The sequence below is a fragment of the Jaculus jaculus genome, chromosome 10, assembly GCF_020740685.1.
Source record: "Jaculus jaculus isolate mJacJac1 chromosome 10, mJacJac1.mat.Y.cur, whole genome shotgun sequence".
Lineage (NCBI taxonomy): Eukaryota > Metazoa > Chordata > Mammalia > Rodentia > Dipodidae > Jaculus > Jaculus jaculus.
In genome coordinates, this window is record NC_059111.1 from 73,018,492 (window position 1) to 73,032,140 (window position 13,649).

At 37.8% G+C, this 13,649-nt stretch overlaps 1 pseudogene; it reads left to right on the plus strand.

Annotated features, from left to right (window-relative positions):
* The first annotated feature begins 11,866 nt into the window (after window positions 1-11,866).
* LOC101596393 lies at window positions 11,867-13,226 on the plus strand (annotated as a pseudogene).
* Window positions 13,227-13,649: the final 423 nt, after the last annotated feature.

Below are 13,649 nucleotides of genomic sequence, written 5' to 3' on the forward strand. Positions count from 1 at the left end.
TGCCTGCAAAACCAAGGGACCAAGGTTCTATTTCCAGTGCCCAAGCCACATGTACGAGGTGGTGCATCTGGAGTTCATTTACAGAGGCTGAAGGCCCTGGCACACCTCTCTCTCTCTCAATCTCTCTCTCTCTCTCTCTCTCTCTCTTTCCCTCCCTCTTTCTTTCTCTCAAATAAATAAGAGAAATTAAAGTAAATTAAATTGGCTCTGTAGATATGAAGGCCAATTTAAAAGAAAAAAAAATAGCCCTCATCCTCATGTTTCCAAATTGGTTTAGACAATCCTAACAACAATTTAACATCTTGTACACCATAAATTACTAGTGATTATTAATTGGAAGATTTGAATTTCCCCACCATTATTAAATGCCATAAATTCTGTTGCTTTCATTCTATAGGAAACAATAACAAACTCATCTATATTTAAGAAGCAGAGCACATTAATAGTTTTTAAAGCTATTCTGAAGTTGTAGTTTTAATTATTAATATTCAACATACTGCAAAAATACTTTATTTCATAAACACTGATCCAACTATGTGGGTGGTGATGGCACTTGATGTAAATATAAATAAAGTTGGAAAGTGACATGCAGAAGTAGAACAGAGCATTAGTAAAAAAAAAAAAATATATATATATATATATATATATATATATATATATGCGGAAATATTGCCAAAGTGTCTTTGGTCTGATCACTGTTTGAGTAAATAATCACATTTGACCCTGCTTCATGATTTGTAGGTCAGGGTTGAAATCCTTGCAAGCTGGTTTCTTGATCCTTTGAAAAGGGTTCATTCAAATATCATAGTTGCCTTTCATGATCCATCAGTTATACATCCACATCTGCCTTAGACTTTGGTTATAAATTTACCACAGATTTACTATTTCCAAAATCAATTTATACTTATAGCTAGCACTCCAAGTTATAGTGTAGAATACTAAATTTTGCAAACAATACATTCATCAAATAGTAACATTTTCCTCTCCATGATTGAATGAATGTTTTAAAAGTTTTGTTTGATATTTTATCTTACATTTTATACATTTTATCTTGTATTTGTGCAAATGGGTTGTCCCTTGTGTATATGTGGAGGTCCAAGGACAACCTTGAGGTGTCTGTGCTTATGCCTTCATTGGGGTAGAGTCTCCTGTTGCTGCAAACAGATGTCCAGATTGCAAAGGACATCAGATTTAGCTCGTCTGTGAACTCTGGATTCTCCTGGCTTTGCCTTTCGATGTCATGGGCACCATTGGAATCACAGATACATACGCCATTTTGCATCTGTTTTTACATGGGTGCTAGGGAGTTGAGCCAATGCTGGGAAGCTTTGCAGGAATGCACATTAATCACTGAGTAATCTATCTAGGTAAAATTTTTGTGTTTACCCCATTAATACTTGAACATAGGCCAGGCGTGGTGGCGCACGCCTTTAATCCCAGCACTCAGGAGGCAGAGGTAGGAGGATTGCCGTGAGTTCGAGGCCACCCTGAAACTCCATAGTGAATTCCAGGTCAGCCTGGGCTAGAGTGAGACCCTACCTCAAAAAAAAAAAAAAAAAACTTGAACATAGAGTTCTAACTCAAATAATAACATGAAAATTTTATGGGCCCAAATAAGTAGCTCACAGATATATTCCATCCCAGCTCTGGTTCATTCCTGCACCTAGTCTTTAATGTTTTTGGTTTATATTGGTGACCTTGAACTCATGGTGATCCTCCAACCTCTGCCTCCCAAGTGCTGGAATGAAAAGCATGTACCACCATGTCTGGATTCAATGGGGTTTTTTCAGAGTGTTTATATTCCTCAGTAACATGCTTTATTGTTATTTATTGGTCTTTCTGTGATATATGTCACATATTTGCCCTTTTCACACTATACACACACACACACACACACACACACACACACACATACACACACACACACACACCACAACTACAAACAAATGTTTTCTCTGCATCCTAACATTATTATTTCACAATGTTAGCTAAGTCCATATCCAGTATTCACGTATAATAAACCAATTATTATTCACAGGTGAATTACAACTAATACATCTTCATCCTTAGGCAGCTTATTGTTTTTCCTAAAGTTAATCATGTTTTGACTTTTTTTGGTTCTATAAATAATATCTTACCAAATAAACCAAAAAAAAAAAAAATAGGTAGTGTACCAGAGTAGTCAATGTATTTTAAAGTGTTTAGCCAGCCCTATTCTATATATAAGGTAACACAGGCACAAAAAGAAATAAATAACTTAACAAGGTCTTAATGTCTGTAAGTAGCTAATATAAAATTTGAGCACAGGTAGCCTGACTATCGTTTAATCATCTTAGCTACTTAAAGCTTTTGAAACTTGTAGCTTGAGGCAAAAGTATTATTATTAATGAAAACTTAAAGTTGGAGAAATGCTCTAGCCTATGCTTTTCTTGACAAGTTGAGAAGAAAAATATGATAAATTTCAATTTTGATGTGTTAGAATGACATAATACAATATATGTAAATATCCACCTTATAGATTATTATACATATGTGATTAGGAGGGAAACTCTCACTGTGCAAATGTTTTGAAGAAACATTTATATATGGTAGGTAGGTTAAGAGATGAGGAAAATTATCGTTTTTCTAAAGAAATGAATATACAGAAAGAAGAAGAGATGGGGCTGATCTTTATGATAAATAAAAGAAATTAAAACAAAAGAGGCACAGACATTAAAGTCAGAGTGAGAAGATGTCTAAGACTCTGTCTATGAAAGACTTTCCCATATTATGACACAAAATGAAAAGAAACTGAGGAGAGTGATGAATTAGAACAAGTAGATTTGGACAGAAGGTGGTCATGGGTGAACTCTAGCAAACTAATGTAAATAATGAATATAAGGGCAGTAGATAGTACTACATTTTACTTGGTCTTTGTTGTTTATAAATTTTATTTCCTTTATCATATTTTTTTCACTTATTTGTTTTTAGTAGGTTGAGAGACAAAATTAATGTTGATCCTCTAAGAATTTCTAATCAAATGTCAGAAGTCTTGCCAAAACTTGGGAACCAGCAAAGTTGGGAGCCACACAATGTTAGAAATGGGAGTCTGTGAAAGTTTCCTCCTGGCTTATTAGTTTCCACATGAGGAGACTCAGGAAGAAAGCGTTGGGGTGATTGCCATGGTGGAATATCTGAGATAGGTGTGAAGGACCGATCAGTATGCAACACCCTGTTACTTGTAGTGCAACTCAATGTGGCTTTGAAACTATGTGCTTTCAGCTAGCTTTGCACTCTCCTGATTTCCATATACCTCAGTTAAAGGATGCAATATAGTGTCCTGACTGTAGACCAAGTGAAAAGGTATTTTAACCACTTCTCATTTGAATCACGACACTGAATTGTATCCTGTCTATTTGGCACAATGCTTCAGGAGCATTAATGACTTTTTAGATGTAGGACTCCCTAGGGTAGGTAGTATCAGAACTGAAAGCACACTTTTCTAGAAATGCATATTTATTTAAAGATTTCAAAAATATGGCATGTAATTGTAAGTGTTAAAAATAATAATGGTATGGATTTTAAGAATGGATTTCTGTATATTTTGTGCATTTTAGCATATTAAAGTAGGGCAAGCTATAGGCAACAGCTCTGTCACTTTTCTACCCATGTGGCCTGTCCTTTGGAGTATTAATGCATCTTTTAATTTTGGAGCCAGGAGACATGCTCTTTCATGTTTAGTAGTTAAAGCTGATGGACCAATAAAATTTATAGAATCTAGGAGCCCATGGAAGTGTGAGCTCACTATTCATAAGATGAAGGAATCAGTCTGCCATTTCAGACCAGTAAAGACCTCACCAGGTGAGGGATGTCCCATATAAAGCACTGGCACAGAATGTGACCATAGAATCATATGCTTTTGGACATAAAGCCAATATCACTGGGCTGCTTTGTTCTCAATGACTGCACAAATAGGCAATGCACTTCATCTGGGACATTGCTTAAGTGGCAAAAAAAAATTCTGACTTATAGCTTAAATTTAGCTCAAAACTTCCTATTTAAAAGAACAAACAAATGTACCTTACATATTTTAGCACCATTTTTATCTTTTCTCTAAAATAGTCATTTTCCTCCAGGAGTGGCTCCCTGAACATGACTCCATAAGAAAGTCATTTATCAGCTAATAAATGCCACACAACAGTCACTGTATCACAGGTAAACCTCGGGAGCTATTGCTTACAATATTACAAGTTAGCACATTCTAGAATGATTCCAACAATGGTCCATGACAGATATATGTTATGTGAAATACATGAGTTACTCCAGCCCGGAAAACAATTTGTGCCTTTGATTCATTTCAGGCAATATCATAAATTAGTGTTTGTGAAGATGTTCCCTTGTCCCTTATTTTTTAAAAACAAATACTGTTGTGGATATAATTGTTGTTAGGAATTTGGGAAACCAGGTAGGCATGGTGGTGCACTCCTGTAAGCCCAGCCAGTTCTAGGCCAGCATAGTGAGATACTGTTTCAAACAATAAAAAATAATAATAATAAACTTGAGAAACAAAGAAAGTACAGATACAAGAATGATTCTTTAGTGACAGTTTTCCTTTCCCATTAAATTTGTGTCCATCATTGTTATCTCAGGCAATTGGTGCCAGTGTCAGTTTGCTTTACTTAAATGACTACTAATAATAAACTTCCTCTCTGAGCATTTAGCATGTTTCAGGTAGAATGCAAAACATACACATGTATCTACCTGACTCCGTCCTTTCAGGAACCCTAGGAGACAGACACCATCCCCTGTGGCTTGTGACAGATCCACTAGTGAAAGCACAGGGAGCTTATAAAATGTGCTCTGGTCATGCAGATAATGTGGGAGCTAGGAATCAAATCAGCCATCAGAATTCTTCATACTACATTAGTTATAAAATAAATTGAGGGAAGGAAATAATTTATTGAGTTTATGATTCCATAAATCACTGTACTGAGTAACCCCCATGCTAATTTCATTCAACCCCCACAACCTCACTAGATAAAGGATATTGCTGTCATTTGTAAGTGGGGAGTCCTAGGTTCAGAAAGATCAAATGTCATAATGAAAGTTATGGGCTGGGTGTGGTGGTGCACGCCTATAATCCCTGATCTTGGGAGGCAGAGGTAAGAGGATCACTGTGAGTTCGAGCCACCCTGAGACTATATAGGTCAGCATGGGCTGAAGTGAGACCCTACCTCAAAAAAAGAAAGAAAAGAAAAGAAAGTTATGGCTAACAGGTTGTGGCACTAGGAGAAAGAGCCTGCATTATTTGTTTCAACTTGATCACATGAGCATATTATTTTTCCATCTTTCCCCTCATTGATTTAAAAGATAAAAAATTGTCCATTTTTGTAAATTGCTGTAGGATAACACAAAAATTGGATTTTCAGATCTACAGATTCATGCTGACCCAGACTGAAGAATTCCACCAGACATTCAACATGCCTAAAGATGGTACTGAATGCATAATTCAATGCCTTGGTATTTTAATGTTTAATCTCAAAATAAATGGAAAAAAAATAGACTTGACACTCTAGTTTAAAAGATAGTACTTTGAACAAGTATAAGAGAAATTCAAGTGTATGCTAAAGTTTTCTTAGTTAAAAACATTCTCTAATTTAGCAATTAAATAACACAAAAATCAAACAATTTTGTCAATTCACTTTCAGTATAGTTTGTACTCTAAGATAATTTTAAAGAGATTCAAAAATAGCAGAGAAAATAATATGGAAATCCTGGACTAAGAGTAAGATCATCATTTATTTATTCATTTGACAAGTAAAGTGTCTGTTGATACTTTTCCAGGTGTTAGAGAAACAGAAGGAGATAAAAGGAAAATCTCTCCCCTTGAGAGTACTTTCTACAGTGTATTGTGACTAGTCAATCAATAGGACATCAGGTGGTGAGAAGCACTATAGAGAGTTAGGAAAGGTAGGCAATGTGGGAGAGGAAATGTGGTCAGGGCATTGTGGCTGTTGTAATAAAAAGTTCAAAAAGACATTCCTTAACAATGGAAGCTACAATTCATATCATACAGTGATGATGTATAAATTGGAGTGAAAATTCTCAAAGCTCCAATTCTGAACCAAGCTAAGCCACTGATTTGTTTTATATGTAAGAAAACAGATGTGGCTTAATAAGGTTAAGTTGACTCAGTTATTACAAATTTCGAAAGACAGGACTTGGAACTGGGATTTTCTGACTGAAGACTGCCTGATCTTTCCTTTCTCCTTGTTCTGACCCATGAGCACTGACTATACTTGCACAAGTGGACAGACATGGAAGTTATTCACTTGTGGATGGACCTAAAATAACTGCTTATTTTCCACTTCCAAAAATCTTCCTTGATATATTTATGTTGGGAAAGCATATTTTCTGTCAACTATAATTTTGTGCCTAGTACATGTATTTGAAAGATGATAGTCTATAAGGATGTGAGTTGGTTTACATTAATGTGCCGTGAATGATACAGTTCCTTTTGTACTCTCTTGGGTTTTCATGTGGGTGTTGAAAACAGAGTGCAGTTATGAAAACACATTTGAATGATGGTATATTTCAGCCCTACAGGAACAGCAAAAGTCCTGGGAGTACTCATGCAGAGTCCTGTCAAGACAAATAACAGTGATGGTTTAAAAAAAAAAAAATAACTGTGAAAAGATCATTATATATAAAAATATTGTTACATGGTTGTAAAGGGATTTTTATGTATAATAACATAATTTCATTATTAAATATTTGTTTAAAATTATACCACCAAATAAACAGAAGATAGAAAAAACTATTATAGAGAACCAGAGCTAAGAGAGTACACATGAGCACATTCTTTTTTTTTTTTTGACACTAGCAAGATAATTTAATCTGTGTCTCATTTGATATTCTTTCATTAAATATCATGGTTGTGAATTTTTCACTAATTATGGACATAATTAGTATGGATACATCATGTGTTGGTACCATCCTTTTCCTCATCGCTGCCTCCATTCCAAACTGGGGACCCTGCTCAGGAGGTTTGCAGGTTTTCCCTGTGGGATTGTGGGTTATGTGTTATGGGAGCAGTAGTCAGTTACTGGAGAGAAGCAGTGCCTCTCGGCATGATTTCTCAACATGTGGCTCCAACAATATTTCTGCCCCCTCTTCTGTAAAATTCCCTGAGCCATGTTGGGTGGGTTTTAAGTCTACTTTAGTGATGGGCTCTTAGAAGCCTCTCAATCTCTGCTTTGGTAGATGTTGAGTGTCCACAACATCTGTCTCCTTCACCTAGGTATTGATTGTCAGGCTTACCATGGAAGCTGCATTCTAACTCATTTCCCCAGTTCCTCTGTGGTTTCACATAGAGTTTGGCTGGAGTGCCAGAGGTAGTTTATCTCCTTGGGTCTTGCTACCATCTGTAAAAGAAAAGCAGATTGTCCAACAGAGAGTGTTAAATTGGATAAACATTACTAATTTAGAGAGAATTTGATGGATATAGTCCCTCTTTTAACCCAAGATTCCTGGGATCTTGACATTGGAGGGCATAGTACTTGTCTCCATGGGATTCTGACCTGGTTCCCAATTCCACACACATATGGGTTCCTTGCCACTGAGCAGATCTCTTAGCCAATCAGAAAGCTATAGGTTGCCCACCAAGGCTGTGTGCCACCATTGCACTTGTGTGTACATCTCATCAGGGTGTTTGCTTCTGAGTAGCTTAGACCCCTAGTTGCTTGGACAGTTGTTGGCCACTTTCCCCCAGCAGCTCATGTAGTGCTTTCCAGCACTAGATGGGCTAACTGTCAGAGGTCTAGCTCTCTTCCAGAATCTGACCAGGTCTCTCTGTATTTGGTGCCAGCAGCACAGGAAGTCTTCAAGACTAGGGTGTTACCATTTACCTTAGTTTGGTAATCAAGTGCTTTGACAGAATCCTATCTTGTTTGGGGGACCTTGTATGTCTCTCCAATCAACATATCATTGTGGGTGGTAATTGCATTCTTATACTGAGAGATACAGGCCAAAAAAACAAAATAAATTTTTTTAATTAAGATTACACTTAATCCAACCCCTACTAGGGCCCTTATTTTCATCTTATCCCCCTCCACCAAGTTCCTGTTGATGGTTCAACCTTCTTGTCTATCTTCAAGAATAAAGGTTTCTATGGTACCGGTTCATTTTAGGTTCATTTTTGGGTTTTTCACCCCTACCTTCCCCCTAAGACCATCCATCCCTATTGTCCAGACCTTGAGTTGCCTATCAAGTCAGCAACTGAGGCTGATCCAGGTTAGGAACCACAGATGAGTGAGACCACAGGGTGATTGCCTTTCTGTGACTGTGTGAGTTCACTGAGTATGATCTGTTTCATTCTTCTACAGATTTCATTGTGTCATTTTTTTTTCTTACTGCTGAGTTGAATTCCTTCATGTAAATGTACCACAACTTCATTACCATTCATCCAATGATGGACACCTTGGTTGGGTCCAGTTCTTAGCTATTATGAATTGAGTAGCTATAAACACGGTTGAGCAAATATCTCTGTAGTGAAGCATGGAGCATTTAGTATAAATGCCCACTAAAGAAATAACTGGGTCTGTTGGAAGATCTGTATTCATCCTTTTCAGAAATCTCCCTATTTGTTTCCATAGAGGTTGTACAAGCTTACAATCCCACCAAGAGTGAATGAGGGTTCTTATTTCTACACATCCTTGCCAACATTTGTTGTCCTTGGATTTTTTTTAATGATTGTTGTCCATCCTTGGTTAGTGTTATTCCAGTACCTTTAATTTTTGTTTTTGTTGCTATTGAAAATGAGAAAGCCCTGCTAACTTCTTTCTCTGTATATTTTTCCTTTGTGTATAGAAGGGTACTGATTTTTTGTGTGTTGATTTTGTATCCTGCCACTTTACTGAAGTAATTATTCACCTTTAGAAGTTTTGAGATGGAGACTTTCTGGTCAGTTATATAGGATCATGCCATCTGCAAATGGCTAATATGACTTCTTCATTTCCAATTTGTATCCCTTTTCTTTTTCCTATCATATTGCTTGGGCTAGGATTTCTAGTATGATCTTGAGGAATAGTGGTGAGAGTGGGCTCCCCTGTCTTGTTCCCAATCTCTCCTTCAGTGTTTTTGATCATGAGGTGATGTTGTATTTTTTCAAAGGCCTTCTCTACATCTATTTAAATGATCATGTGCTTCTTGTGATTAAGTTGATTTATGTGGTGTATTACGTTGACCAGTTTCCATATGTTGAGCTGTCACTATGTCCCTGGGATGAAGCCTACTTGATCAAGGTGAATAATACTTTTGATGTGTTGTTCAGTTCAGTTTGCAAGGATTTTGTTCAGGATGTCTAAGTTCATCAGGGATATGAGCCTATAGTTTTCTTTGCTTGTTGTATCTATGTCTGGTTTTGGTATTAGGGTGATTCTAGCTTCATAAAAAGAGTTGGGGGGCACTCCCTGTTCTCTGATTATGTGGAACAATTTGAGAAAAATTGATTTCAGTTCTTCTATGAAGATTTGATAGTATTTGGCTGAGAAGCTATGCAGTCCTTGACTGTTCATTATGGTGAGGTTTTTGATTACCTTTTCAATCTTGATGGATGTTATAGATTATTTGAGAAATTAAGATGTACTGAGTTTAGCTGTGGCTAGGAATTCATCCATTTCTTCCAGGTTATCCAATTTTTTGGAGTAGAAGTTTTGAAAGTATGTCCTAATGATTCTTCCAGTTTCATTTATGTCAGTTGTAATCTTTCCTTTTTCATTTCTAATTTTGTTAATTTGAAGCATTTTTTTTTTTTGCTTGATCAAATTGGCCAATGGTTTACCAATCTTGTTTATTTTTTCAAAGAACCTGTTCTTCATTTCATGAAGTTTCTTTTTTTTTTTTTTTTTTTTTTTACTTTCCAATTCATTAATTTTTGCTCTGATCTTGATTTTTTCCACTTGGAGCTCTTTGGGTTGGATTCTTCTTGTTTTTCCAAAGCCTTTAGGTAGATGGTTATGTTATTAATTTGGAATCTCTCTGTCTTTGTTATGAAAGCATTTAGTTCTTTGAATTTTCCCCTAAGGACTATCTTTATTGTATCTCATAAATTGTGATGATTTGTGTTTTATTGTCATTAAATATGAAAAATTTTACAATTTCCTTTTTGATATCTTTCTCTAACCATTTATTATATTTAAAAGTGTGTTCTTCAGTCTTCAGGAGCTGGGGGAATTCCTGAAACATTTCTTGTTGTTAATTTCTAGCTTTACAGCCTTGTGATCTGATATTATGCAGGAAATCATATTAATTTTCCTGAATTTAGGGAACAGGATTTATGGCCTACTATATGATCAATTTTGAACAAGGCTTCATGGGCTGCTGAGAAGAATCTGTATTCTGTAGACTTGAGGTGGAATTTTTTTAGATGTCCATTAGGTCTAGTTGATCAATGGTGGTGTTGAGTACTCTTACTTCCTTATTGATTTTCTGTTTGGATGATCTGTGTATTGATGATAGTGGATTATTGAATTCCCAACTATGATGGTATTGATGCTTATTTCTGTTTTGTTTTCAAGTATGTTTTGTACTATAAACTGTGGTGCATCTGTATTTGGTGTATTTGGTACCTGAGGAGGTGTATATCTTTAGTGGTGAGTTGGGTTTCTTGAAGACAGCAACGTGAAGGTGCCATTTTCCTGATCCACTCTGTTAACTTGTATCTTTTGATGGGTGAATTAAGACCAGTGGTGTTTGAAGTAATAACTGTGAAGTTTAATTTAATCCCTACCATGTTGTAGTGTTTTGTAGGGTTTGATGTTTTCTTGGACTTTATACTTTTTTGAGCCTTCTCTAGTTATACATGAGTATATTCTAAGTGAAACACAGTGCCTCACTTAGTGAGGAAATATGCAAATATAACTTTCACAGAAATAGGAGGACTATAAAAAAAGTAAGAAATAGTGATTGCTGACTTTCATAGCAGGCAAGTTAAAATAAAATAACTTACTTTTCCATGTAAGTTAGTATGACTGAAAAGATATTATGAAAATGATACTTTTCAGTCTTAAGAGTGGGAAGAGAAATTCATGTAAGCTTCTTAAAAAGCAATGCCATGACATGAATCAAATGTCATAAAAAGATTCATAGTATTTTATCTAATAAATGAATTTACAGAAAGAACCTTTAAAAACAAGATAAATTAAGAGAAAATCCTTGTTGAAGATAGCTTTCTTTCCAATCAATTGCACTAGAAAAAATAATATATAGGCAAATACATGTGGATACACCTGACCAACAATGATATAAATAATAGAAATGACAAAATGTGAACATCTCATTGCCCATAAGAACACTTTAATTTTAAAATTAAAATTAAGTGTCTAAAATTAAAAACTCAAACAGATATCCACTTCTATGGAAAGTGGAAAAGTATCTTGAGCTCAAACATTGAGACTATGTATAATTTTTCCCAAGAGTTCATATTCCCGAGCCTTGATTTTCAAGCCAGCAACTCAGCCTCTCTTCCCTCTCTTGATTCTTGTTTCCATCCTCCTAGCAGAAATTGGGATACAGGGAGCTTGTTGGTTAATGTATCTAAATTTAGATCATGCAAATGATCTAAAGGGAAGAAAGCACTGATTCTCAACTATGGATAACTTCACCCCACCATACACAACATGCAATGTACAAAGACACTTTGTTCTCCAACTGAGCAAAGAATGCTGCTGGCATTTAAGGGAGGGGGAGTGATGGGGATACAGCACAGGAGACATCCCCACATAATAATGAAATGACCACATCTCAGGTTGCAGCGGCCGCCACTCCTGTCCTTGCCGCAGCTCTCTGCCTTCCTTCCCTCCCTGCCAGATCCCAGAATTCACCTGCTATGGCTTTACTCACTGCAGCAGCCCGGCTCTGGGGAGCCAAGAATACATCCTGCTTTGTCCTTGCTGCCCGCCATGCCAGTGCTTCTTCCACGAATTTGAAAGGTGTGCTGGCCAATCTGATACCTAAAGAGCAGGCCAGAATTAAGACCTTCAGGCAGCAACATGGCAAGACAGTGGTGGGCCAAATCACCGTGGACATGATGTATGGTGGCATGAGAGGCACGAAAGGACTGGTATATGAAACTTCAGTTCTTGATCCTGATGAGGGCATCCGTTTCCGTGGCCACAGTATACCTGAATGTGAGAAGCTGCTGCCCAAGGCTAAGGGTGGAGAAGAAACCCTGCCTGAAGGCTTAATTTGGCTGCTGGTAACTGATCAGATACCAACAGAAGAACAGGTATCTTGGCTCTCACAGGACTGGGCAAAAAGAGCAGCTCTGCCTACTCATGTGATCACCATGCTGGACAAATTTCCTGTCAACCTACACCCAATGTCTCAGCTCAGTGCAGCCATTACAGCCCTCAGTAGTGAAAGTAACTTTGCCCGGGCATATGCTGAGTGTGTCCACCGAACCAAGTACTGGGAGTTGATTTATGAAGACTGTATGGGCCTGATTGCCAAGCTACCATGTGCTGCAGCAAAGCAGTATTGGGGCCATTGGATTGGTCCCACAATTTCACCAACATGTTAGGCTATACTGATGCCCAGTTCACTGAGCTCATGCGTTTGTACCTTACCAACCACAGTGACCATGAAGGTGGCAATGTAAGTGCCCATACCAGCCACTTGGTGGGCAGTGCCCTTTCAGAGCCTTACCTGTCCTTTGCAGCAGTTATGAATGGGCTAGAGGGGCCTCTTCATGGCCTTGCAAATCAGGAAGTACTTGTCTGGCTAACACAACCACAGAAGGAAGTTGATAAAGATGTGTCACGTGAAAAGTTAAGAGACTACATCTGGAATACACTTAACTCAGGGCGGGTTGTCCCAGGCTATGGCCATGCGATGCTAAGAAAGCCGGATCCACGGTATTCACGTCAGCGAGAGTTTGCTCTTAAAGACCTGCCTAATGACCCCTGTTTAAGCTGGTTGCTCAACTTCACAAGATTGTGCCCAAAATCCTACTAGAGCAAGGAAAGGCTGAGAATCCTTGGTCCAATGCAGATACTCACAGTGGAGTACTGCTCCAATACTATGGCATGACGGAGATGAATTACTACGCAGTCTTGTTTGGGGTGTCACGGGCACTAGGGGTGCTGGCACAACTCATCTGGAGCAGAGCCCTGGGCTTCCCCCTGGAAAGGCCCAAGTCCATGAGCACAGATGGTCTGATGAAATTTGTGGACTCTAAGCCAGGGTAGAATGGGATTTGGGGGGAAAAACCGACTACAAGAAAAGGAGGAAATTTAAAAGTAAAGTATACTTTTTCTGTTTCAGGGGGTCTTTAAAGACTTAAGATTAAATTGTATCTGAGGCACTGAAAATGTTTGAAGTTAAAATATAAATCAAGACTTTCAAAGATGAAGTGACCCCCTTCTTCCCTATCCAGCTCCCCTTTCCCTGCCTGGTATGAGCTGTAGGATGTCCAGGACTAGTGCATGTGGTATGGGTTAGATTTGGCCACCCCATCTCTAGAGAGAGTCTGGCTCCTCTGTCCTTAAGTCCAAGCAGGTTCCGAGACACTGTAGTCACGCTGAAGCTTCTGCTTCCACTCTGCGCGTCCTTCCAGATCAAGGCACCAGGCCTGTGCGCCTGGATCCCAGAGGAGTCATATTGGGTTGTCA